Genomic DNA, 27,295 nt, shown 5'->3' with positions numbered 1-27,295 from the left:
TACACAGGGCATTAAACAGGGGAGGGATGGCAAATTTTAGCCCGAAGGCAAGACGACCCAGCAGCCTATTAGGTACATTTTAAAGGAGAAAGAAAAAAAAAAAAAAAATGTAGGTGGGCCACTGATCCAGCCCAAGGTAGCCCCCTACAGGACTGGCCCGGGGGGGGAAGATGACCCCCTGGCCCCCAGCCCAGCCTGGCCCTACGTATAAGCCAGTAACACAATGTCAGTAGAACCCATCTCTTACTAGATCTCAGTCCAAAACACCAACATCAGGATTAATGTTCCAATTTAAAGACAACATATTAGGAAAACAGCCTTTCATTCATTAACCAAAGCAGAACTGTAACCGCCATCATTTCCCATCAGATACGGACGATGATTACAGATCTAGCTCAGGTTCTGTAGAATGCCAGCAAATATATTTTACATAAGTGAATCACATATGATATCCACATTATCTGGGTACACTTGAACTGACAATACTCAGAAGGGATTGTTGGGATTGGCAAATTGGCTAAAGACCATTCAAAGTAAGGCTTTATAGGTCATTTATTTTGTGGAAACAGCTGACCTCAGGTGCTTCCATGTCTAGAGCGATATCAGGAGACTCACTGCCAATCTAACATACAGGGGGTGGGAAATGCATTTAGGAAAAATAAAAGTGGGGTGTAAATATACTTCTCTCACCGCTCCACATCTACAGCACCCTTTGCAAATCCCTACACTGGTTCCCTGTGTCCTCCAGAGACCAATTCTAAATGCTCAACCTTACCTACAAATCCCTCAACACCACCCCTGCATACATCTCAAATCAAAATATTCTCTCTCTGACCTGCGCCTTATCTCGTCTAATCACCTCTCACTCCCGCCTACAAGACTTCTCCCATGTTGCTCCACACTTATGGAATTCCCTACCACACCCAATCAGGCTTTCCCACAGCCTGTACACGTTCACTAAAAACACATCTCTTTTTAAAAAGCTTACCTTATCCCTGAAAACACCATTCACATTAATACACCCTCACAACTGCCCCAATCTCCGCTCTAAGCCGCATTTGCTCCTCTTGTTTCAGCTGTGCCCTCTTAGAATGTAAGCTCTCTAATGAGCAGTGTCCTCCATCGCCCTTGTTTACATGTCTGCATTTATTTTGCCTACCTTGTATGTCACTGTTTTATTACTATATATGTCCTGTTTTCCCTACTGTACGGAGCTGGGGAGCACTGTAGCACCTTACAAATCTACAATCGTAATACTTATAGGCAAACCGAGGGGGGGGGTTCCTAGTGCCGGGAACCCCCCCTCCAAGCCTGGGGCACTGTATAACTGAGGTGGCTGGACCCTGCCCCCGCTTCACACGGCTCTGCTTGAAAAGGGAGAGCTGCGTGCACCCAACAGTAGTGCACGCAGCATTGCCCATGTATATTATAGGGATAGGAAGGGTTGGAGAGCAGCCAAGCACTGTCTAAAATTATAGCCACACCCCCAGGCATGCTGGTCACGCCTACTATTGGCGTGTTGTGAAAACCCCCTCTACAAATTCTGCGTTTTTCCCCTGACTTACCCCCACAAACCCATACGGCCTATATCAAACAGAGCTTGCTGAACTTTCTCTCTGTGGGCAGAAGCAGGTATTCACTTCAGATGCAGACATGCTTTCACTTCATTGTCCGTGTCATGCCTACCACAAAAAAGGCCATCACATACAGACAGCGGCAGTGTATTGCACATACACACAGCAGACTGATCTAACAAATGCTATAGGCATTTTTAAATTTGTCAAGGGAAGCGATGGACCTATAATGTGTAATTTTATGTAGAATGACCCCATGCAAATTCCATGGATAAGGAAATCCGGATTAGATCATGTTTTTGCACAGTTGATATTACGGATATGAATGCTATTTTCAGTCAAAGTCGGTGAATAAATTCCAAGACAACAGGTCTAACAAGTGCTAGACTACAGCACAAAACATGATATCATTACAAAAACAGAAGCAGTCTGTCTGCTGGGCTACCGGCTCCACACAACAGAAATTGTACTTCTAAGACTTTGTATAGGTTCCAACACCTTTAGCCCAACAAGTGAAGAGCCACTTGGTGAGTTTCACACCATTGTCAGGAGATTGACCTGGAGACGACCAGAGATTCAGACGTCTGCAACATCTGCCCAATCACAATTCAGTTACCTGGAGGATGATTGCGTGTTTCTCATCCAATCACAACAGGCATTCTCCTCATGGGCCCCCTCTAGCATTAAACCTTCTTTGCAGGAAGGTTAGGAATGAACAGATCATCACTACAGTTTTAGGTAGCAGTTTACATAAGAGGTATCCCCAGATTTAGGTTAGAAATTTTAGTATTCAGAATAACCAAATTTCTTTCAAAAGAATAATATGATCAATAATAAGGTATACATTAACATTTATTATTAATTACAGTAAGACTTTCCTCTAGTCTTCAAGCGTTCTCTGAAAACCAACCTCTTCAGTCAAGCTTATAATATTCCTCAACCAGCATCTTAATCTCCCTAGGTTACCCTATTACCACCCTCTACACAGCTAACAAGACAACAACCCTCTGACCAACATAGTTGTGTGACTGAGCATACACCACTAAATATTTAGCAAACTTTGCATTCTAGCTGGACAAATATTGAATATGATGTAACACTTACCCTTGTGTATCAAACGCCCATAGATTGTAATCCTACGAGCAGGGCCCTCTTACCTCTCTCTCTGTATGTATGTATGTATGTATGTATGTACTACCTAGTATTGTTTTATTGCTCTTTGTTCCCTATTGTAAAGGGCTACGGAATTTGCTGGTGCTATATAAATAAATGATAAGCATAGTATATAATAAAAAGGTAAACTTCTAGTGTGTCCATCACCTACAGCCAATGGGGGCAGACATTTTGCAGGCTGAACCAATATTTAGCATATCGATTCACTACCAACATGACTGATGCAAAAGACATTCATTATTACCTCATTTATATAGCACCAGCAAACGCTGTAGCGCTTTACAACTGGGAACGAACACCATAATAAAACTGGGCAACAACAAACAGACAGGTAAGAGGGACCAGCTCATCTCTTACTATCTATAGGACAATATACAATTCATTCAGGAGGCCGCAGATTCTACTCTGTGCCAGGCAGACTGGAAGAAGTGCTTAGTGGGGCTATAAGATCCAGTCACACAGCAATACTGGTTTGAAAGTCAGTAGGTTACAGTATAGAAAGTAAAATGTAAATTATGTGTGAAATGTGTAGAGGGGTGGTAATTAGGCAGCACAGACTAGGGAGGTTCAGGAGGCAAAAACTACTGCATGCAAGAATAATGGTGGAAAGGCACTAATGGGGGAGGGAGATGTTGTTAGGAAGTTGAAATTACCCAAAAGGATTGTGAAGATGTCAGATAAGAAATAAGGGAGCCAGGCCGAGAATTGCTAGTGTGATAGATCAAACCAAAACTCAGAGAGAAGAGTTTGAAAATCTGGATAATAAGGGGGGGAATTCAATGCAAGCAAGGAAAAATGAGCAGAGATTTCTACCGTAATTGCCAACAAGGTGCGCGGCGCGATGTCCGAGCGCAACATTGACGCCAACTGAATTCCCATATAAGAATCCAAGAGATGGGAGTGTTAGTGAAGGAACAGGTTGAAAAACTTTGAATGTGGATCATGGGGAAAGAGTCCAATCCCACCTCCAAGGGTCAAGCGGAAGCCGTATGTGAAAGTGCTACGGATGAGGCCGTATCTGATCATATTTTTGTTATTTCCAGAAGGTTAATGTTTAGGAGGAAGAGGTTATAGATGGAGATACATTTGCTATTGATAGATAGTGAATTGCAAAGGGCACATTTAAAGGCTCTTGAAAGTGACAGGAGACAGGTGATATCTTTGAGATTTGATGGATTTCTATAGTACACAGAACGAAGGTTATGGGAGATGTGGGAGGGTTGGAGGTGCGGCTGGATATTTTGATATACCCCCGGCTACTAGAAGCCGAAAGATTGAGAGGTAGATGAGTAGGTTGTGAAATGTATTTATTTTGTACAAACAGGTTGAATTTATGCAGTTATGGAATAGACAGCAAACAGATTCATGAGTGTTATTTGGTGGGCAGTGTGGTAGTGAGGGGAAAGATTGATAAAGGGGTGTGATCACTGGCAGATCCAGAAGGGGGCGATCGCCTCCCCCAGAAGCAATCTTCATACCCTTTTTAAAATTGCTGCAGAGAAGTCTGATTATCGGGAAGGAAGGGGTCAACCAATCAGAATGAAGGAGGTGCATAGCTATGCAAAATGCCCCCACCCACCCCACAAAAAAGGTCTAGGTTTGCCCCTGGGTCTGATGCAAGTGTGGGGTTGGGTGAATGATGTAGTTATTCAAAGAATAATGTCATAAAGGGCTAGAAAAGAAAACAATTTGTTAAGCATTGTGCTATTCAATATGGGTCTGAGAAGGAGGAGTGACAAAGTACCAAGGCACAAACAAAATGAAAGTGAGAAATAAAGTGTTTCATTGTCCAGGGTAATGCCATAGTGAATGCTAAACATTAAGATAATTGTTTGTGGTCCTCAGATGTTATTCAAAGCTAGTTCAACTGTCTTATTTCAGTGACTTCCCATAGACTTGTAAGATCCAGTCATGCCTCAGATGTCATCAGACCCTAGCTAATGAATAGGCTGCATACTCCTGCTCATCCCACATAAGAGCTGCCTGAAGGGAACAAACACATTTGTTGCACAAACTGAACTAATTTCATGATTCAGAGGTGGGACAGGGAGGAGCCCAAAACTGCCTCCACAACGGTCTGTAATTTCACGTAGGGGGCAGAATACAGTGACTCAGGGAACCTAGTGTAGGACAAAAGGAAAATTATACTAAAATAAGCATTTAATCCAGTAAATTGTAAAGAAAAAAATCCAAATCCAAAAAATTGATTTAAATGTGTTACAGTATTACATTCAGAATATCCACAACTTTGTAGAAAGAAAAATAAAACCACACATTCATTGAGAAAATTAAATCCATAATGTCATTGAATAGATGCAGCAGGTGCATGTAGATAAGATTCTTGCAGGTAAAGGTCTCCAGACTTTGATTTAGAACATACAGAAGAATCTTAACAGGTACATTATTAAGAACAAAGTAGTAAAGAGAACATTGTGGAAAATAGTTGCACAATGGATAGATTTTATATTATAACAGTTATACTTCTCTTCCAATTAGTGTCAAGGGGAAGTTTTAGAGAAAACAGAATCAAACGTGCTTGGGAAGGGGGTCCCCCTTAAAGAGTCAGGGCTCATTCACAAATATGCACTAGGTAAATGGATACAGCCACATGCATTTTAATGCTTTACATGCGCTTCTATCAATATAATCTATTGTACCGATAGTGTCAGGTAATGCATGAGAAATAGCGCATACCGGGTTCTAACACTTTTTAATTGCAAAGTCCATAAGAAGCCATTTATCCCATTTTTGTTGTGGTTTTCAGATTTTTGTGAATGCAAAGTACATGAACACCAGATAGGTGTGAATGAGACCTTAAAATGATGCTTTAATTAAAAGCAGTAATATATTACACGTGTCCAGATATTTACACCCAACTGTCCCAAACGCCAGTCGTTATCTTATAAGCAGAGACCTTCCTACTCTTTGTTTTCACATATGCATCCATTGTGCCCACCTTGCACCTTCCTGTTTTATTTATTCTGAGCACTGTGACCCCTCACAAATCAATAATATGCATTCATTTTATTTTTATTTATTTTTTTATTTTATTTTGGGGGGGGGGGGGGGGGGTCTGCCGATGTTAAAGGCTTTTAATCTTCATTCAATAGACCCAAATATATTCAGCTATAAACACTAAGCCAAAATGCCCCCCTCCTCCAGTCAAACCCGTAATGCTCTATAATTATGTGGTGGCAGTAAAGGTGTATAGAAACTTCAACATGGGCCTAAAAGACATTCAACAAAATTGAGCTGATGGGGAAAAAAATAAAAATCCTCAAAAAATTCCACAAACCTTCTTTACAAAACCAAGACTTGAAGTTAGCTGAACATTACACCCAAACAGATGCAAAATGCAGGCCACAAGTCACACTGAAGGCAGACCTCTGTTTTTTTATTTGGTTAAACACCAAGATTTCAGCCAAATCATTAGGATTCAATCAAGCAAATCCACATAACGATGTCCCAGCAACTTTACTGTGTATGACACAGGGGCTTATTGAAAAAGTTCAAAGACAAGCAATATGCTACAACAACTAAACACTTAGCAATAGAATATGTTCCGGAACCCAAAGTCAATGTCTGATTGGTTGCTCTGAGTTCCAGAACATAATTACTGTTTGCACCACGTTACCGAATTTCCTGAGGGCCTTATTTAGGATTATTAATTTTTATATAGCGTGCTGACGTATTGGGCAGCGCTTTCTGTACCACAAAACCAAAACCACCAACCTACCAGCATGTTTTTGTACTGTGGGAGGAAACCAAAGTTGCCTTTATTGAGTCCTCTTCCATATACTGTTAATATTCAAATTAAGGTGCAGTGTTCATCAAAAGCATTATGCCGCCTGATCCTAAAAATGCATTCGGTGCATTTCTATCAAGAACACATGCATGATGTGGAATTTATTTATTTTTTACATATACTAAGAACCGGTATGCTAAAAAGCGAAACTACTTCTCGCGTTTATCTATGTACATATACACACTACCATGTGAGGTAATCTGTGTATATAAACACAAGTTAAATAGCAGCCATAGTAATTAGATAAAATATCTATAAACTTGCACATACACACAAGACACCTTGTAAAACAATATCCTCAGCTGATAGCACTTAACTCTGTTCATCCAGATTACACCACTGTCAGCCTGATCTCACTTTCCATGAACTTGGCATCACACACAAGCCACCACTAACTACTCCTTAGCTTAAAGGACCACACAAACATAAAAATAAAAGTTGGTGTACATAATAGAGCTATAAATAATATTCACAGGTATATAGGTAAAAGTTTCAGAAACTTATCAGGACTGAAATTATTTGAAATAAAGTTATGATTTCATAGGGGGTGGGAGGTATTTCTCTACACACAGCAGACGTCCTGTCAGTAACACCATTGTTATACACAGCAGTTGTCCACTTTTTCAAGAAGTTGATATTTGAGAACAATGGCTTGTACTCAGCTATATAGCAAATGCAAGTTGAATGTCAAAGAATGAGTTATGTGTAGATGTGTTAATGTAAAAAGTGGTGACAAAATCATTGTTCTAAACGAGTCCTTTCCAATTTGCATTTTTAGGAACACTACCAATTCCATTTCCATGCGTTCACCTCACTTACATGCATTTGGAACTATATAAAGAACTCTAAAACATTAGCAAGACTGCATACCAAACAAGGCTATTTTATATGCACTTTAAAAAACCCATATCAAATGTCATTGGGCATGTAGCCTAAATCAACGTAGGCTGGGTACACACTACAGAGTTTTCAGCAATCACACGACTGTTCGGCCCAATATCACATTAGTGTTTACACTGCAACGATGAACGGTTATCATTCCAAAGCTCATCGTATTGTTTCATTTGATTTTTAAACTGAACTATACAGATCTATAAACAATGGAACGATGTTGTTCCAATCCTGGAGTGTGTATGCACTCAGGACCAGCAGTGTGCAAAGATCTCTATGGAGCGTGCAGAGTCGTGATCTTTTCAGCTGATGGTTATAACAGATGAAGAGCACAGATCTGAAGGTGAATCTTGTAAAACGCGTATAGTGTGTACACATGAACCGGCTGCTAATCAGGACTTTTTTCTTTTTCTGTCGTTGCTAAAATCGTTAAAATTGCTGCAGCGGAAGAAGTTTTCCGTAGTGTGTACCCAGCCTTACAATACCCTGCACTGTACTTGATAGTAACAAGGTGGGAAAACAATGCCTTAGACCAGTGGAACCCAAACTTTCTTTGTTCGAGGCACCCTTAGGGTCTCCATAATTTATCAAGGCACCCCTAAGCCAAGAAAATAATTACCAAGTAGTCACTCGTCTTGCTTACCACCAGCCCTGACCACGGCACCCTAGGGAGGTTGCCGTGGCACCCCAGGAAGCCACGGTACCCAGTTTGGGAACCACTGCCTTAGACCCTACTCTACTCCTTTTATCCCCTAGTGCAACATTCAGGGCTGCAAGTAATGGAGGATAGACACAAACAGGAACTGTAAGTAATTGTCTTAACAAAGTTCCATTAAAGCTTCCATTCAATTTAGTTTTGACAACATCCCTTCCCTTACTCTCTAATTAGATTATACTAGATTAAAGGGTTACCTTGCACCCTAACTAACTCAGACTTGACTGTACTGGACTGTGGGTTAATTATTCACCGACTTAGACATCACAGCACTTAACTGGTACTCCCTGCTTATCCAAGACCCCATTGTTGTCACCCTTTAATCTACCTGCCTTTACTCATTAAGCCAGACCAGTGATGGGTAACCTGATAAACTTCAAGGGCTGCATGTGTGGCCTTGTAACCTTCAACAGCCTGCACATTACCTTTAATATTTGTAACAATCATTTAATCAAAGAGACATCACATTCCCTTAGACTAGATCACATATATACTGCAAAATACCCATCGGATTTCTACACATACCACTCGCCCCAAAACACCCCTCAGACTTCTCATGATTCCTACTCACCCAAAACACCTCCATACACCCATTAAACACCCGTTTTCAAAATAAAATTGACCCTCATACCTCCCAGTTGCTCTAGAACAACCTGTAGCCTCCTTCTTTAATAAGAGTTGGGGCGGTGAGTGATGCTCGGTGGTGATAAAATAAAGAATAAGAGCCGGGGCAGAAAGCAGGGATAGGAACGGACACGTCATATATCAGGAAGAAGCTGGGGCTGCAGGTGAGGGCTCAGCAGGCGGCATGTGGGCCTTTCCAGAGTTACAGTACTAACCCAGGCCCAGAAATAGTCACTCACTTACCAGCCCCCAACTACTACCCTAGATTTCTACTCATTTAGTCCTTACACTTATTCATTGCTCCCTAACCTAGAGCCCACAGCAATCACACCTAGCTCCTCACCTTGCTACCCTAGCCCCACTTTTCTCAGCCTGTACTTACTCTCTAGACCCCACTGCACTCCCCAGCCCGTCCCTGGGCACTAGCACAGCCCTCCACCCTCCCCAGCCCGTCCCTGGGCACTAGCACAGCCCTCCACCCTCCCCAGCCCGTCCCTGGGCACTAGCACAGCCCTCCACCCTCCCCAGCCCGTCCCTGGGCACTAGCACAGCCCTCCACCCTCCCCAGCCCGTCCCTGGGCACTAGCACAGCCCTCCACCCTCCCCAGCCCGTCCCTGGGCACTAGCACAGCCCTCCACACTCCCCAGCCCGTCCCTGGGCACTAGCACAGCCCTCCACACTCCCCAGCCCGTCCCTGGGCACTAGCACAGCCCTCCACACTCCCCAGCCCGTCCCTGGGCACTAGCACAGCCCTCCACACTCCCCAGCCCGTCCCTGGGCACTAGCACAGCCCTCCACACTCCCCAGCCCGTCCCTGGGCACTAGCACAGCCCTCCACACTCCCCAGCCCGTCCCTGGGCACTAGCACAGCCCTCCACACTCCCCAGCCCGTCCCTGGGCACTAGCACAGCCCTCCACACTCCCCAGCCCGTCCCTGGGCACTAGCACAGCCCCCCACACTCCCCAGCCCGTCCCTGGGCACTAGCACAGCCCCCCACACTCCCCAGCCCGTCCCTGGGCACTAGCACAGCCCCCCACACTCCCCAGCCCGTCCCTGGGCACTAGCACAGCCCCCCACACTCCCCAGCCCGTCCCTGGGCACTAGCACAGCCCCCCACACTCCCCAGCCCGTCCCTGGGCACTAGCACAGCCCCCCACACTCCCCAGCCCGTCCCTGGGCACTAGCACAGCCCCCCACACTCCCCAGCCCGTCCCTGGGCACTAGCACAGCCCCCCACACTCCCCAGCCCGTCCCTGGGCACTAGCACAGCCCCCCATACTCCCCAGCCCGTCCCTGGGCACTAGCACAGCCCCCCACACTCCCCAGCCCGTCCCTGGGCACTAGCACAGCCCCCCACACTCCCCAGCCCGTCCCTGGGCACTAGCACAGCCCCCCACACTCCCCAGCCCGTCCCTGGGCACTAGCACAGCCCTCCACACTCCCCAGCCCGTCCCTGGGCACTAGCACAGCCCCCCACACTCCCCAGCCCGTCCCTGGGCACTAGCACAGCCCCCCACACTCCCCAGCCCGTCCCTGGGCACTAGCACAGCCCTCTACACTCCCCAGCCCGTCCCTGGGCACTAGCACAGCCCTCTACACTCCCCAGCCCGTCCCTGGCACTAGCGCACAGCCCTCTACTCTCACCTTCATGTCAGGGCCCTAACTAGGGCTGTACGACAGGGGCGCAACGCTGGGGGGGGTTCATTTTAGGATTATTTTAGGTTCATTTGGTTAAAAATGAGGGCTAGGGGGGCAGCATTTGTATTTCTCGCCCCAGGCGCTAGAGTTCTAAGTTACGGCTCTGCTCCATGTTTCTGGGCACTACTAGCACAGCCCTCTACCCTCCCCAGCCAGTCTCTGGGCACTAGCACAGCCTTCCCCAGCCCATCTCTGGGCACTAGCACAGCCCTCTACCCTCACCTTCATGTCTCTGGGCACTAGCACAGCCCTCTACCCTCACCTTCATGTCTCTGGGCACTACTAGCAAAGCCCTCTACCCTCCCCAGCCCGTCTCTGGGCACTAGCACAGCCCTCCCCAGCCCATCTCTGGGCACTAGCACAGCCCTCCCCAGCCCATCTCTGGGCACTAGCACAGCCCTCCCCAGCCCATCTCTGGGCACTAGCACAGCCCTCCCCAGCCCATCTCTGGGCACTAGCACAGCCCTCTACCCTTCCCAGCCCGTCTCTGGGCACTAGCACAGCCCTCTACCCTTTCCAGCCCGTCTCTGGGCACTAGCACAGCCCTCTACCCTTCCCAGCCCGTCTCTGGGCACTAGCACAGCCCTCTACCCTTCCCAGCCCGTCTCTGGGCACTAGCACAGCCCTCCCCAGCCCATCTCTGGGCACTAGCACAGCCCTCCCCAGCCCATCTCTGGGCACTAGCACAGCCCTCCCCAGCCCATCTCTGGGCACTAGCACAGCCCTCCCCAGCCCATCTCTGGGCACTAGCACAGCCCTCTACCCTTCCCAGCCCGTCTCTGGGCACTAGCACAGCCCTCTACCCTTTCCAGCCCGTCTCTGGGCACTAGCACAGCCCTCTACCCTTCCCAGCCCGTCTCTGGGCACTAGCACAGCCCTCTACCCTTCCCAGCCCGTCTCTGGGCACTAGCACAGCCCTCTACCCTTCCCAGCCCGTCTCTGGGCACTAGCACAGCCCTCTACCCTTCCCAGCCCGTCTCTGGGCACTAGCACAGCCCTCTACCCTTCCCAGCCCGTCTCTGGGCACTAGCACAGCCCTCTACCCTTCCCAGCCCGTCTCTGGGCACTAGCACAGCCCTCTACCCTTCCCAGCCCGTCTCTGGGCACTAGCACAGCCCTCTACCCTTCCCAGCACGTCTCTGGGCACTAGCACAGCCCTCTACCCTTCCCAGCCCGTCTCTGGGCACTAGCACAGCCCTCTACCCTTCCCAGCCCGTCTCTGGGCACTAGCACAGCCCTCTACCCTTCCCAGCCCGTCTCTGGGCACTAGCACAGGCCCCGGTGCAGTCATCCTGTCTCAGCAGTCCAACTCAGACCCCGGTGCACTCACTTACCCAGGCACCACCGCACTCATTCTACTTTCCAACTCACTGTACCACACTCACCTTGTTCACTCATTCCCTGCGGTCTCAGGATGCCTGCAATGGGGAGGGGGTCCGCTCAACTCAGTACAACAGACCCGTAGACCCCGGTACCCTCACTCTGCAGTCCCAGCACACTCACCTCCGGGCAGCCGTCCGAGAGTCCAGGCGGGGCGGTCGGTGTGTCTGACAGCTCTCCTGGGTGTATATCCCTTACAGCTCCCTGGTGTGTGTATATTCCTTACAGGCACCCGCAGCGCTTCCCACGCAGAACTATGTCCCCTTCCCCTGTGTGTAAATTACACGAACATCTCCTTCTCTCTCTCCCTGGGTATATCTTCCTCCCCCTGTGTATAATCTGTGTATACGCCCCCTCCCTGTGGTAATTAATAGGATCCCCCTCTCCCCGCCTCTCTATGGCGCTGGAAGGTTCTTACACAACACTCTCTTACTCCCTTTTTATTATTTATTTTGTATCCACACAACATGTCCCCCTCACCTGTGGCTGCTGTGTGTTACTGACCTGTACTGGAAGAGGCTGTGACTGACAGCTGGTCTCAGGCTCCTCTCCCAGGTGCACGTCACCTGACCGCTATTAGCTTAAGGGGGGGCAATTAATAGCCCCCTCCCCCATTATTGTTGCATGGAGGTAACTTGTCACATGACACACCCCTGATCATATTTGGACATGGACTATAACTATAGCATTTAGTTTCTGCTTTCACACATTATTCCTGACCGTATTAAGGTACAAGGTTATTTGGGAGGCTCATAAAAGAATCCCAATAGATGGGGTGGACAGTAGAAAGTACACTGAAAATGTAGGTCATTGGAATAATTGATCCCTATGACTACCACAAGGTCTGTTTCACATGAGTGCATGCCCATATGACAGTGTGGCTTGCTATTCTGACAGGACTGGAAACAGAACAAAAAGGGATCATGATCCCTACTGTGGATGAATTATTATTATTATTATTATTATTACTAGGGTATTTGATGCAGAGCCTAGATATCCCCATACAAACTCTGTGATGCAAACATGTGAACTTTGCATTGCTGTGCAATTTTATGTTGCTGTACATTTGAAATTGTATCAGATTTTTAAATAGATATTAACCCCAATCCCCCAAACACACTGGAGAAGCTGAATGCAACCTTTGACGGCTGTTGGACATTAATGCAGCAGTGGGTATACAAGGATGCAATGGTATAGGAACATTGGGATCAGTGACCCTGAAGCCTGTTGTAGTTTCAGTGCACTGGGCATGTGCGAATGAGCCCCAACGCTTGCTGCGTATTAATTTACGGTGTGATGCTTGCTGCCTTTTCTAATAAAAAAATAATTTCAGTAATATGGAAAATCATGAGCATTTCAGTTGAGGTATTCAGGCACAAAATATATATGGAGTCGCAGCCTGCAGCTTTACGAACACCTGTGGTAGTTGTAGACCACCACTGGAACTCTGTGTGTGTGTTTTTACAGAGGGGTTTGCAAAATATGCACCCACATAATATACCCAATGAAATGGAAACACAATCAGTTAGAGTAAAGAGATGTCAACATCACTCATTTAAATTATTAAATACATTTTATGATAAATTCCACGAATAAGTTACCACCTGTATGCTTAAAAAAATGCCCTGTCCATTGCCATTTAAAGCTGCTCTACCACTGAGGAAAATATTTTACTAACACAGCCCCTCAGCGAAACCCCAGCGGCTTCTATAAGCTGCCATTTTTTCCAAAGCTCATCTGTTTCACTCAAAGCCTCAGACAAAAACCTAGGGGGCAGGGTTTTAGGCGGGATGACCAATCACAAGCTGCAATTCAGAGAGTGTGGGGAGCAGGTGGAGGGGGGGGGGGATTTATGATAGTCAATGATTCAGTTCTGAGCAATTTTTAATTCACAATTGCAGTTACCTAGGTAATTTCACAGATTTATTTACTTTAATTTATTTTTAAAAAAACAACACCTATTCACATTAATTATTTCAGTCCACGTAACTTCAATATTAAATTAAGTGGACAGTTCAGGATTATTGCATTCTGTATCAGGGGTCATGTTGAAGGGTCTCTGAACAACCCCTTAAGTTGGTTCGACCATGACTCTTGTGGTCCAACTCATTTTGCTGTATCATGATACATTTATAGGTTAATATTTTCATGCATTCTCAGAAATTATATTTTAAACGATGTGTTGTTGATCTGTGCATAGGGACGCAATTGTCTCTGGTGCTTTTGCTAAGCATCCAGTCCAAGCACTTGTATGCTGAAACTAACTGTACAGGAGCTAAGGGGTTAATCATTTTCAAACCACTGGATCTTTGTATCGACCTCAAAGGATTATCAGTGATCATCGTTGAAAAACCAGATTAGCCCTTCACTGACAATAGAAAAACACGGTTTCAACACATTTTATGTTCAGTTTTAGATGGTGATGTATCGTGAATTATTGTTAATGGTTTGATCATATTGCCCTGTTATATTATTTATAATATGTATACCCTACTTTCATCCTAGCATTTTATTAATTATTTTTATTTGTTGTGGTAGATTGTATGTTTAATCCGGATTATACCCCAAACAAGGCTTTGTGGATGTATTATCTGGCTAAGAACTAAAAATCCACTGACTATGTTTTAAAATGCAAACTGTTCAAAGAGATTTTAATAATCCTTTCAGGGCGGTGAGGATCTTTAACATGAATAATCGTTAAAACTTGACCCATATGTGTGAACTTGAATCCTTTGAATTCTGCAGATAACTTTCTAACTTTAAGTGGTTAGTTCTGCAATTTCCTTCATTCCTCACACCTGCCGTCTCTGTGTGATATCTGGTTTGTGGTTAGTGGATCTATGATGGACTAGGGCTCTGCAGGCTGCACACAATCCTGTCTCATTCCCTTATGTAAACGTATTATATATGTGCGCTTCTTAACTTCAATTTGGTTTACCTCTGTTTTATTACTATAATTTCACAGCAATAAATGTTCTGAAGATTACAGGTAGACATAGAGGGCCTGATTCATCAAAGAACGCAGTATGAACTCAATTTGTGTTATTTAAAATTACACGCAAGTACACCCGAATTCAAGTGCAAGCGGATCTCAACAAATATTTTTAGTTGATTTTGGGTATAAATATGTTCTGGCTATACAATACTTGCTATATACAGACAGATACAGCACACTGCAGGATACGCACAATGCATATGTGGAATAGAAAGTCCCAGAATGTATAGATTAGATAAAAAATATTAAGTACGTTAACAACTCTTAATATTATAATCATTAATAAAAATACATTAAAAAAAAAAAGTATCTTTGTTTTACATGAAATACATAAATCAGGATGTTTTTAATACTGTACTGAACATAAAATGCATTTTTACAGTTTGTCTTAATTGCAATCACATGTCCTGGCATACATAAGCTTCCGTCATCACTATCAATCAGCACTTACACCTGCGCTATAGCTGGTGCAAGTGATACGGCTAAAAGTCAGGTACCAAAGAGATGCCCACGGACGGGCACCCGCGCCGTTACCTCCCTCCTGTAAGCAGTGATTCGGGTGTTCTGGCCACATCCTCGGATGGCAGCCGCCATCTTGCTCCTGGGTCTGCGCATGTGCAGGTCAGCTCTCCCCTCTTCAGAGCTCCCACTCGCTCCTCATTGGTCACAGCATTATGGAGCGGTATTTAAACCTCCTAGTTTCTCCTGTCAGATGCCTGTTCTTCGTGTTCACTTCGCTTGCTATAAGGATCTGGCTCTCTCCTGTCTACATAGATCTCCCGTTGTTCCAAAAACTCTACTACCTCTCCCGAGTTACTCCCGCATTGCATGCTCGGATCTACCTCTCCATGCTGTGATCCGCTGCTGAACCACCGCTGTGCCTGAGACTCCATTATTACTCCTGAGTACTCCAACGTGCCTGCTTCGGTCCAGCCTCTCCAAGCCACAGTCTGTATTGAACTACCACTGTTCCAGGTACACTACTGCCGTTACCCTGAGTTACCATCATCAGGTCAGCTATAGTTCTCTACATCTCCATTGCTCTTATTGAACTACCACTGTTCCAGTAACTCTACTGTCGTTACCCTGAGTTACCATCATCAGGTCAGCTATAGTTCTACATCTCCATTGCTCTTATTGAACTACCGCTGTTCAAGTAACTACTGTCGTTACCCTGAGTTACCATCATCTTGTCAGCTATAGTTCTACATCTCCATTGTTCTTATTGAACTACTGCTGTTCTGGTGACTCTGCTGCCATTGTCCTGAGTTACCATCATCTGGTCAGCTATAGTTCTACATCTCCATTGCTCTTATTGAACTACCACTGTTCCAGTAACTCTACTGCCGTTACCCTGAGTTACCGTAATCAGGTCAGCTCTAGTTCTACATCTCCATTGCTCTTATTTGACTTCTGCTGTTCTGGTGACTCTGCTGCCATTGTCCTGAGTAACCATCATTGGATTAGTTATAGTGCCGTACCTCCGCTGCTTCTATTGAACTTCTGTTGCCCCAGTGACTCTACTACCGCTACTCTGAGATACCATTATCGGGTCAGCTACAGTTCTACACCACCGTTACTTTGAACTCCCGCTGTTCCAGTAACTCTACTGTCGTTACCCTGAGTTACCATCATCTGATCAACTATAGTTCTACATCTCCATTGCTCTTATTGAACTACCGCTATTCCAGTAACTTTACTGCCGTTACCCTGAGTTACCATCATCAGGTCAGCTATAGTTCTACATCTCCATTGCTCTTATTGAACTACTGCTGTTCTGGTGACTCTGCTGCCATTGTCCTGAGTTACCGTAATCAGGTCAGCTCTAGTTCTACATCTCCATTGCTCTTATTTGACTTCTGCTGTTCTGGTGACTCTGCTGCCATTGTCCTGAGTAACCATCATTGGATTAGTTATAGTGCCGTACCTCCGCTGCTTCTATTGAACTTCTGTTGCCCCAGTGACTCTACTACCGCTACTCTGAGATACCATTATCGGGTCAGCTACAGTTCTACACCACCGTTACTTTGAACTCCCGCTGTTCCAGTAACTCTACTGTCGTTACCCTGAGTTACCATCATCTGATCAACTATAGTTCTACATCTCCATTGCTCTTATTGAACTACCGCTATTCCAGTAACTTTACTGCCGTTACCCTGAGTTACCATCATCAGGTCAGCTATAGTTCTACATCTCCATTGCTCTTATTGAACTACCGCTGTTCCAGTGACTCTACTGCTGTTACCCTGAGTTACCATCATCAGGTCAGCTATAGTTCTACATCTCCATTGCTCTTATTGGACTTCTGCTGTTCTGGTGACTCTGCTGCCATTGTCCTGAGTTACCATCATTGGATTAGTTATAGTGCCGTACCTCCGCTGCTTCTATTGAACTTTTGTTGCCCCAGTGACTCTACTACCGCTACTATGAGATACCTTCATCGGGTCAGCTACAGTTCTACACCACCGTTGCTTTGAACTCCCGCTGTTCCAGTGACTCTACTACCATACTGTCCCAACTCCCGGTGTCAGTCGTCATCTCTCTCCTCCGCTTCTGGCTCCTCCTACCATTCTGCCCAGTACTCACTCAGGAGACCGCAATCTGTGGAATAGGGGCAGCTAAGACCATACCTCCTTGCGGGGGTCCCTGGTAAATACCACCTATCCGTTAGACACCACACCCCAGACTGAGCTGAGACAACCTGGCAGATACAGAAGATCTGTTTAACACCCTTGAATTTCGTGATATTGCATCTGACGAATGTGCGTGCGCTTGACCTCAGCACGCACTTACTGTACATTGCCTACGTGCATACGCTCCTACCCTTCCTGTTCTGCCCTTGAAATCATAGGCAGTAAGAAGTGTCATTTGCATTTGAACTTGTATTGCATGCACTTGCGTAATTTCACTCAAAATACACCACGAAACAAGACGTACATCAGAAGATGAATCAAGCTCAAAGTCTCTGTAATTCATGGACCTGGATAGGATTCCAATTTTCTCTAAACAAAACTAGGACACCCCTTCTTGCCATTAAATTTTTGGTACTTGTTAACTATATGGGTGCCACTCTGATCCTTACATTCTAAGCAGATCTTAGCTCAACTGATTTCAAATCTCCCTCTGCAGAGTTAAGCCCTACTAAACCCGAAGTCAATGCCTTCCTTTTATCCCAAACCCGCTATCTGCCTGCCACTCACCCCAAACCTTCTGCCTGTCTGTGTTGAGCTGAAGTGTAATCTGATTACAATGTAAGGGCAGAGTGGCGCCTGTATAACTAACAAGTACCAAATATTTATAGAAAGCCACTCCCTCTAAACCCAGTAATCCAATAAGTGTATAAGCATTCTGAACAAGAAAACATGACTGTCCTGAGAAACCCAGGACAAACTACAGTACTATAAGTGAGGTGTTGTAGCTTCCTCCTATTGCCTGCAATTAACCTTTGGGCAGAGCTGCCAACTTGAAGATGTGTGGTCATCTGGTGTGGTACAGAAAAACAAAAGTAACCTAGTGCCCTGTATGTAGTGCAGTATATGTTATGGTGAAAAAAACACTTGACATACCTGTTGTGCCGAGAAAGGACACATGCATGGCACTCAGTACATAAATAACATAAATAATCATGCCATTCCATGATGTCATGATGGAATTGTGCTGTATATACTAACAGCCTCATGATGAATATACAACCCAATGCCACCATTAAAGCTCTATTATATCATAAAAGTTTATGATACCAGCCCAATGCCACTATAAGTACATGCCAACATAATAGCCCTGTGCCATCATGTCCAGCAAGTCTAGGTACATCCAGGCTGATTTTTTTTTATGCTTCAGATACGATTCTAAAATGCCCCTGCATTCACTTGAGTAGAATTCTACAAAAAAAGACAAAAATGCCTATGACATTTCTTAGAACACTGATCCTTTTTCCTGACCATGTGTGAGGGAACACAACGCACGTTAATTTTAGAAAGATAACCAAGGGGTATATTTACTAAACTGCGGGTTTGAAAATGTGGAGATGTTGCCTATAGCCACCAATCAGATTCTAGCTGTCATTTTGTAGAATGTACTAAAAAAATGATAGCTAGAATGTGATTGGTTGCTATAGGCAACAGCTTTACATTTTCAAACCCACAGTTCAGTAAATATACCCCCAAATGTCGAATTGCACCCTACTTAAACAGTCTGCACTGCTGCTGTTATCGCTCTAAGGTTGTATTTCCTAGATGGTGAACTCTGATTAGCTGTGGTTCTCTACAGCAAGAGCAACCAAGGAGCTATAACCAATAATGGTTCTGTGCAGTAGTCATCTGATTACTTTCTTCCTTCTTCCGTCATTAACTTTTCCCATACATAGTTTTAGAGCTTCTCTAGCTCTGTACCACACCTACTTGATTCATTTCCACAAATTTCAACCCCTTGCATCTTTCGTTGAGTAATCCTTCAAAACATATCTTTTAAGAGAAGCCTGTCCCAAATTGTGTTCCTCTGATCTTGCTCACCATTAACACATTCTAAAACGTTCCATTCTACTAATAGTTTGGTATTAACCCTGTACAGGGCAGCACAAGGCTTAGGCAGAAGATGTATCTGTCCTGTGTGCAAGGTTTGTTCTTGTGGGTCTGAAGCTGTCACCGGGTTTACTGGCTGTTAGTCTGGTCTAGTTTTATTGTAAAATAAATAAACTATATCAAACCGCCCCTCCCATCACCAGCACTCATAGACTGGGAAGGTTGCAGCTAATGCTGGTGGACAACAGCTTGGGGACCCCCGCGAAAGCCGTAAATATGTAGCGTGAGGTCCCGCTGTCACAGAGGAACCAGCCTCAGCCAGATCAGCATGGGCTGAATACCCCAGGTGAACCGAGCCTGCAAATAAAAATGTGAGTAACCAAACAAGTGTTTGTAAATCAAATAATGTAGCACCCCACCCTTTGCACAGTAAATGCCCTCCTTCCTCAATCACAATAAATGCACCGCTCCCCCCCTTCCCTATCACAATGAATGTTCTGCATACCCCGTCACAATAAATGTTTCCACAACACGCCGCCAATAGGTGTAACCATCATGCATGGGGGGTAGCTATAATTTTAGACAGTGCTTGGCTGATCTCCAACTCTTCCTATCCCCATCACAGTGTCGAAGTCAGCAAATTGGATAAAGTCATTTCAATTAAAGTCTAGCAAACTTGGTTGTCTTTGTCTGAAAAGATGCGTACGGTACGCTATGACGTACAAGGGCACGCTACGGCGTGAAAGGGCGTACTCATCCACTACACGTGGCAGCAACAGTAATTGGTCTTTTACCATACATTCGCACAAACACGCATACTTATAAAATAGTACACATTATTGGTAGTTGCAACACATAGTCAGTTATGTCGAAATATAGTAGTATTTATATGTTATATCAGAGTTACATGCATATTAGTGAAATACACAGAACGGGTTAAAGGAATAACATCATGAGTGGTATCATAATGAACCTTGTTACATATCCTACTGTTTGGTGCGCTCTGCGAGGGAATCGCAGAGTGCGTACGCAAGTTATGAATGATAGGGAATTATGAACTACTTAAGACTAAGGAATTCTGGCGGGAAGAGCAGAGCATACCCCCTGCAGAGATGACCCCCTCCTTTGGATTCCTTAGGATGAACCAGCCAATGATTGACGACCCCTTGGACATTCCTGAGACCCGGACCAATAGATGCAAGCCATACCATCTTCATTGTATTACTGTACTTGATTGTGTATATAAGCAGCAGCTTGTGATCCAGAGGGCAGACTTCTTGTCCCCAGACTTCAGGATTGAATGACTGCACTGGATCCAGAGGGCCTGCGTTAAGTAACGGCTGTATTTACTATTACATCGCTTGAGCATATTTTTTCCACTTATTGCGAATAAATCTTTGTGCGTTGGAAACACAAATCGAGGTTCGACAATCGTTATTGGTTAGCGACAATACGCACATTACAACAGACACGGGCAATGCTTAACAGTAGTGCATGCAGTTCCCCCTTCAACAGCAGAGCCGTGTGAAGCGGGACATACATCCCAATTTTCTCTACAGTCAGGACAAAGTCCTAGATGCGTGTATCAGTCCCCAAAATCGAGACTGAATCACCAGAACCAGGACAATTGGCAGACTGTTCTGCTCTCTCCTACCTGTTCTTGCTGCTTTCACTACTTGTTGCTTCTGTTCGTGTCCTAAGCTCAGTTGATGCTTGTCTGGATCCTGGAATGTTGGGTCCCTGTTTGGAAAAATGACAGGTACGTGATATAGAAACCCCAGCAATGAGTGTAGACAGTAGGCCTCCCTCCCCCGAAGCAGCCCAATATTAAATTAAAAGCACCTATTGTTAATAAGTAGGCCAAGCAGCAACCAACCTGGACAGTAAATTAATGGCATTCACCTTTAATAAAAAGATCCATTACCCCCCAAACACACCCTACCCACATCACATAAAATGCACCCCCTACACTTACAGTAACCCCCCCTACTCCGTCCTCCACACTTATATTAAAAGCCTCTCCAAATTTTATGATCATCACACTTTTGTCCGATATGTAAATGGGGTAAACTAAAGCAGTCTTCTGTAGCATGCAATGCAGACCATCTTATATATAGGACCAAGTCAGTCAATTGGGGTGTGGGGTGAGCTATTATGGAAATATGGCAGTGGACATTGAGCACTGTCTTGATGATTTTCTTCATCAACAGAACATATCTGACATTCAAGGAGAGGCCAGATCATACAGGTCACCAAAGCATCATATTGAAACTACTTCTTGGAGGAGGGGGAGTTAGTTTCACTATAAGATAGCAAAGTGACGTTATGTTATCTAGAAAGAAATTTGCAAGGAATTAAGAAAAGTTATGTTTGACAAGACAGTCAGGATTTACAAGCTTTGTGCTCTTCTGGAACCTTACAATACAATACAGAACAGGAAGTATTGTCACCCAAAATTGCTTGGATTCCATAAAAGAAAAGTTGTTTGACGGATTATGCTGGGGGTAAGGGTATGTAAAGAGTGGCATAAAAACAGTGCAAATGAACTGATCTGCATGCGTTCTTAACTGTGCTCCAGTGCGTTCTGTTTAATATATAACTGTTTAAACAAATATCCAAGAGGATGATACTAAAGCAGTCTCCATATAGATATGACCCCTATAGTCCACAATGCGTGGCTTGTGAAACCTGATCCATCTTAATTGGGCCTAATGAACATCAGTCCGACCTATGACCTCCACCATGTGTGAGATCAATGGCTGAGCTGAAAGCAGAAAAGGCTTCCTGCGTTAGGTGATCTGATCATTCAGGCCAATTTCTAATCTAATATAATTTTGCTCTCAAGGTGTGTGGCCAAATTAGCCACGTGTCCCGTTGCCCGATGATCGGCTCTAACAACCAAATTGTGGGCGCTTGTGTAATGTGAGCATGTATGAGGTTTTCTTGAGTTAACTTTCTTCAATGAAGTTTTAAAGATAGAATATAAAAACATGAAGGTAAAATACATTATTCTATGTTAATCTAACTTACGATCTCATCCCAGAAAAATAAAGTTGAAGTTACTCCCACATCTTTATGGCAGAGCCTAATGGGTTTTGATGCAGGTAACAAACACTACAATCTCAGATTGCAGTCTGTTGAGCTGCTGTAACATCACTATCAAGTTTGTCAAGATGTATGAACAACCCTGATTCTCAGACCTACCTGCTCAGAGAAGCACTCTCCTAATATGACAACCTACTGCAGAGTGGTGTAAAAAAGCATAATATACATATGTAACCAAATATACACATATCAATAATTTCATGTATATTATTCAGCTCAATAATATGCAGTCACTCTTTAATATACATTAACTTCAAATACAGACTTTAATTACTCTTGTGGCAGCACGGTGGCTCAGTGGTTAGCACTTCTGCCTCACAGCACCGGGGTCATGAGTTCAATTCCCAACCATGGCCTTATCTGTGAGGAGTTTGTATGTTCTCCCCGTGTTTGCGTGGGTTTCCTCCGGGTGCTCCGGTTTCCTCCCACACTCCAAAAACATACTGGTAGGTTAATTGGCTGCTAACAAAAAAAAGTGACCCGTGTTTGTGTGTGTTAGGGAATTTAGACTGTAAGCCCCAATGGGGCAGGGACTGATGTGAGTGAGTTCTCTGTACAGCGCTGCGGAATTAGTGGCGCTATATAAATAAATAATAATAATACTCTTTAACAATTAATTTCTAAACTAGCCATACACAGAGAGATCAAGTTGGACAAGTTTGTTGTTCTCAGCTGATGTGTGGGGCCAAAGCAGCTAGCCAATCAAATCAAAATTCAATCAGGACTGATGGGATAATTCTACTTCCCAATGGTTTCTCATCTCAATGCTCTAAATCAGGGGTGTCCAACCTTTTAGCTTCCCTGGGCCACATTGGAAGACGACGAGTTGGTTTGGGCCGCACATAAGATACACTAACAATAACGATAGCTGATCATCCAAAAAACCATAGAAAACATAGTTAACATATATATATATATATATATGAGAAAAAAAGTGATATATATATATATATATATATATATAATCACTTTTTTTTCAAATCCCCCTATACTTACCTTTCAATCGCCCTGTGCAAAAAATCCTCTAGTTATTCTACTATAATTACTTTTTGTATTGTTTCGATGCAATATCAATAAAGTGCATTTAAGCCAGGCATTGTATATCAGGGTGCCCTGACCAGGGCTGCGGTACCTGACATATACACCACTGTGACCCCAAATTGTGACCCGTTTTGATAATTACACCACTATGTTAGTTAAGGGATAACAACTTATAATGGGCCAAAGAGAATAATATATAATGCCCCATTAGTATTACAAGTAGAAGTATGTAGTTGGGAGATAAGGTCCATGATGCTCCAGGACCAGGTGACTTTTATTCACTGGTCAGCGTCCCTTGAAATAATAAAAAAAATCCCCCTTAACTTACCTTTTAATCGGCTTGTTCTCCTGTCCTCTTCTCTAATTCTGTGCTGCTGATTGTTCTTCTCGCGCGGGTGACTCCTCTGTGCTGCGCTCTGCAATGTATGTTGGGTGTGATGACATCACGCCCGACATTCACTCAAGGGAGGGAGCCGGAGTACCAGCTGACGTGACCACGTGACCGCAAGGTAAGTATTTTCTTTTCTTTTTTTTGCAGGATTTTTTTTTTCCAACAAAAGTGCTGCCCCCTTGCCACAACCAAAACTCCTTCTGGGCCACATTTACAGGCGTGCTGGGCCGCATGCGGCCCGCGGGCCGCGGGTTGGACAACCCTGCTCTAAATCATATTCAGGGAACACAATAGCTTCACTAAGCTGGGATGAATCAAGCCCACAGGAAGCAATCCGGTGTCATTTTGGACACACAAGGGCTCTATGTGTTCAGGGAGGGTGTGATATTGCATATCCGGGTTTGTCTGAAACCGACCATAACCATGATGTCATCACCGGGGTTTTCCTGCTAGTAAGAAAAATGGAGAATTAAAAGACTCAGATTTGATCTCCCACTGCTCCTCTAGTAATAAAAGCATTATTTAATTTACCTGAAACCTACACTATACAAACGATGACTGGTGAAGTTGCATTGAGACATCACTGGGATCTCCTGTAACAATGCAGTCGCACAGCTTGTATTTAACAGTATTATCCGCAGATATAAAGAATGAAGATATAGCATTCAGTCATGCAGCCTGAGACAGAGCCATAAAGTCAACTTGAGATTGGTGTTTTATTCTTATTAGATCTCATTAGTGCAGGATAAAAACCAGTGGCCTAATTCATTAAAGCACGCAAAACAAACATATTGTGCATTTTTTTAAAAACTGCACATAAGTCGGGCATATGCATGTCCCGTATTCAACAAGGAGCGGATGTGAAGATACATCTGTTGATGAAAACGGGTGTAGGTCTGCTCTGCGCTAACAGGCAAGACACTGTCCATAACCCTCCCTGTTGCGCCTCTGAAATCATAGGCTGTACTAAGAGTCCTTACCACTCCAAGATAAATTAGACGTTGCTGCTGATTTGTTTCTGGGCACGCACAGAGTTTTTTTACACAGAATACGGCTCGTATCGCCATTTTTATGTGCCTTGACGGATCAGGCCCCAGAACTCCACTTGGGGGTATATTTTCTATGCAGAGATTCCGTAGAACCCGGCGTTTTGAAACCATTTTTTAAAACGGCACTTTTATTAAAGACAAAGCCCATCGGTTTGTCTTAATTAAAATTGCCGTTTAAAGAAAATGACTTCAAAGGGCTGGGAATCTGCAGTTCCATGGTAAATATACCCCTTGGTATCTGATGCTAACTTAAAGATGACATTGCACTGCATTAAGCATTCCAATTTTTAAATCATATAAAACTTTCTAACGCATTTTAAAGTGTATTTTTGTATTGTATAATGGCACTTCCTTATCAAATAAAGAAATGTTTGGCACAACATAATGAATGGGCTGGACTAGCTTTTCAGAAAACAAGGGAAGGTTTATGAAAGCAACAACTTGGAATCTGGCCTATCATTCTTCAATGTGCAACATGCAGTTCTTTTGTTGACATGTTCAAATTATTTGTACTATAAGGTCACATTACTACACATAATGCTCGGCCTATGCCGGTAGGCCAATGGCATAAAATATTATTGGGTTTAATGTTGTCTATGCAGTGTCAGCCTGAACAAAAGCATCCTGCATGTACCGCATAGCCACAGATATGTTCAGGGGCGGATTGGGAACTTAAAGTGGCCCTGGAAAAAATTATTGAAGTGGCCTCATGTCGGCGGGACCAAAATACCTGTAGGTGGGGCCAACACAAAAGTAGGCGGGATTTAGAACTACAGGAATTTGGTTGTAGTAACATTTAGGAAAACCTAGATGTGATGACTTTACACACAGTGGGTCATCTCTAAAGTCATGCAGGGCAAATGTATAGTATACTATAGGCAGCCCCCTCTTAGTATAACCTTCAGTTGCTCTGAGCAGCGTCTCTTCTCACATCAGGCAGACAGGAAGTGAAGTCAGACTTCCTGTCTGCCAAACAGCACCGTGGGAGCCTAGCAATTGGCTGCCTGTTGCTGCCCACTGAACACCAATATTTTAGATTGCTTTCCTGTACGTGCCTCCCCCCGCCGCATCCAAACGCGCCCCCCCCCCCCCCCCAGGAAAATCCGAGGTGGCCTCCAAGTGGCCTCGTTAGGCCATCGGCCTACCGGGAAACTTCCCTGTAAGGTCTATGGCCAATCCGCCCCTGGATATGTTACTAGATGGTCTAGTGGGATTATGGAGTGGAAAATAATAATATAAAGAAAAAACTTTTATTATACGAAATATTTATTTTGAATAGCAGAAATATGTTGAAAAATATAGTGGAAACTCTTCTGCCATCCTCAAATGATGTGAATGATTAAATGATCTCTGTAAAGCACTGCGTAATATGTAGACGCTGAATAAAAAGAAATGAATCCAAGTTGGAGATGTAAAAACCATTCGTTCTTTAGAAAGGGACAAATGGCAATTTATAGATATATAAGTACTTCTATCTCAGCTCTTAATGACTGAGGTTAGCCATTATGACCTCTCAAATAAAGGCAATGTTTTGTTAAATACACTGAGCATAGCTGCCAAGCGTTAGTACATTTACTAACAGCCAGTAAAATGAGGTGACATTGTCATCATGCTTTTTTTTGTTTGCTAGGTCTGAGCGCACGAGGCCCAGGTAGTGTAGTTGGCCAATTACCACGAACACTGGACGGTTGCACCCATTCAAAGTTTGGCCTTGTACCATCTCAGTCATAGCCTGTCCCACTCTTAGGTGGAAAATGATCGTACGTTATTTGTCGCCCGCTCCAATGGCGTTGCCCGTATGTTAGAACGTCTATTAAAAGGGACGCATACGGCTCAAACCTAAATAATCTCTTGGACAACCAATCCTTAATTAGACACGTTGGAAAAACAATCTTGTAGAGATCGCTATCTCCATATGAAAACACACAGAAACCACAAACTTTATATATATTTTATTATAGCTTAAAACACAGACCAGACCGCCAATAAAGTACACATATTTAGAATCTCTGTAAACATTAGAACTTAAATATGGGGTATATTTAATGGGTTGAATTAACTTAGTAAAAGTAGCTAAATGGAGGACTTGCAAAAAATTACAGTTTTGAAAACATATTTGCTCAACAATGGTACCAAAAGTAAGCTCCCCCCCCCCCCCAAATAAATAAATAAATAAATAAATAAATAAGAAATTCACCTGGGGAAAAAAATAAAGTTATTCTGACCAGTCCTGCTCAGCTCGGAAACGGCTACCTCCACTGTAAACAGATGAGGAGTACACTTTAAACAGCTGCTGTTTTTTATGCTAGTATCTCTATATCGGAGACAATTC

General features: G+C 44.1%; 1 protein-coding gene across 4 annotated transcripts in view; it reads right to left on the bottom strand.

The window, feature by feature from the left end:
* The window catches only part of PACSIN3 (protein kinase C and casein kinase substrate in neurons 3), a 58,051-nt gene extending 45,618 nt beyond the window's left edge, over positions 1–12,433 (bottom strand). For 2 of the 4 annotated variants that reach the window (XM_075188157.1, XM_075188161.1), the window contains exon 1: positions 11,986–12,195. The gene's annotated coding sequence lies outside the window, so the exon portion shown is untranslated. Of the gene's footprint in view, positions 1–11,985; positions 12,196–12,366 lie in introns of those variants that run through there. The other 2 variants (XM_075188159.1, XM_075188160.1) reach the window with 2 other exon arrangements.
* Positions 12,434–27,295: the final 14,862 nt, after the last annotated feature.

The sequence above is a fragment of the Mixophyes fleayi genome, chromosome 10, assembly GCF_038048845.1.
Source record: "Mixophyes fleayi isolate aMixFle1 chromosome 10, aMixFle1.hap1, whole genome shotgun sequence".
Classification (NCBI taxonomy): Eukaryota; Metazoa; Chordata; class Amphibia; order Anura; family Limnodynastidae; genus Mixophyes; species Mixophyes fleayi.
Note: the sequence above shows the minus strand (reverse complement) of the source record. Positions and strands in the feature narration are given on the sequence as shown.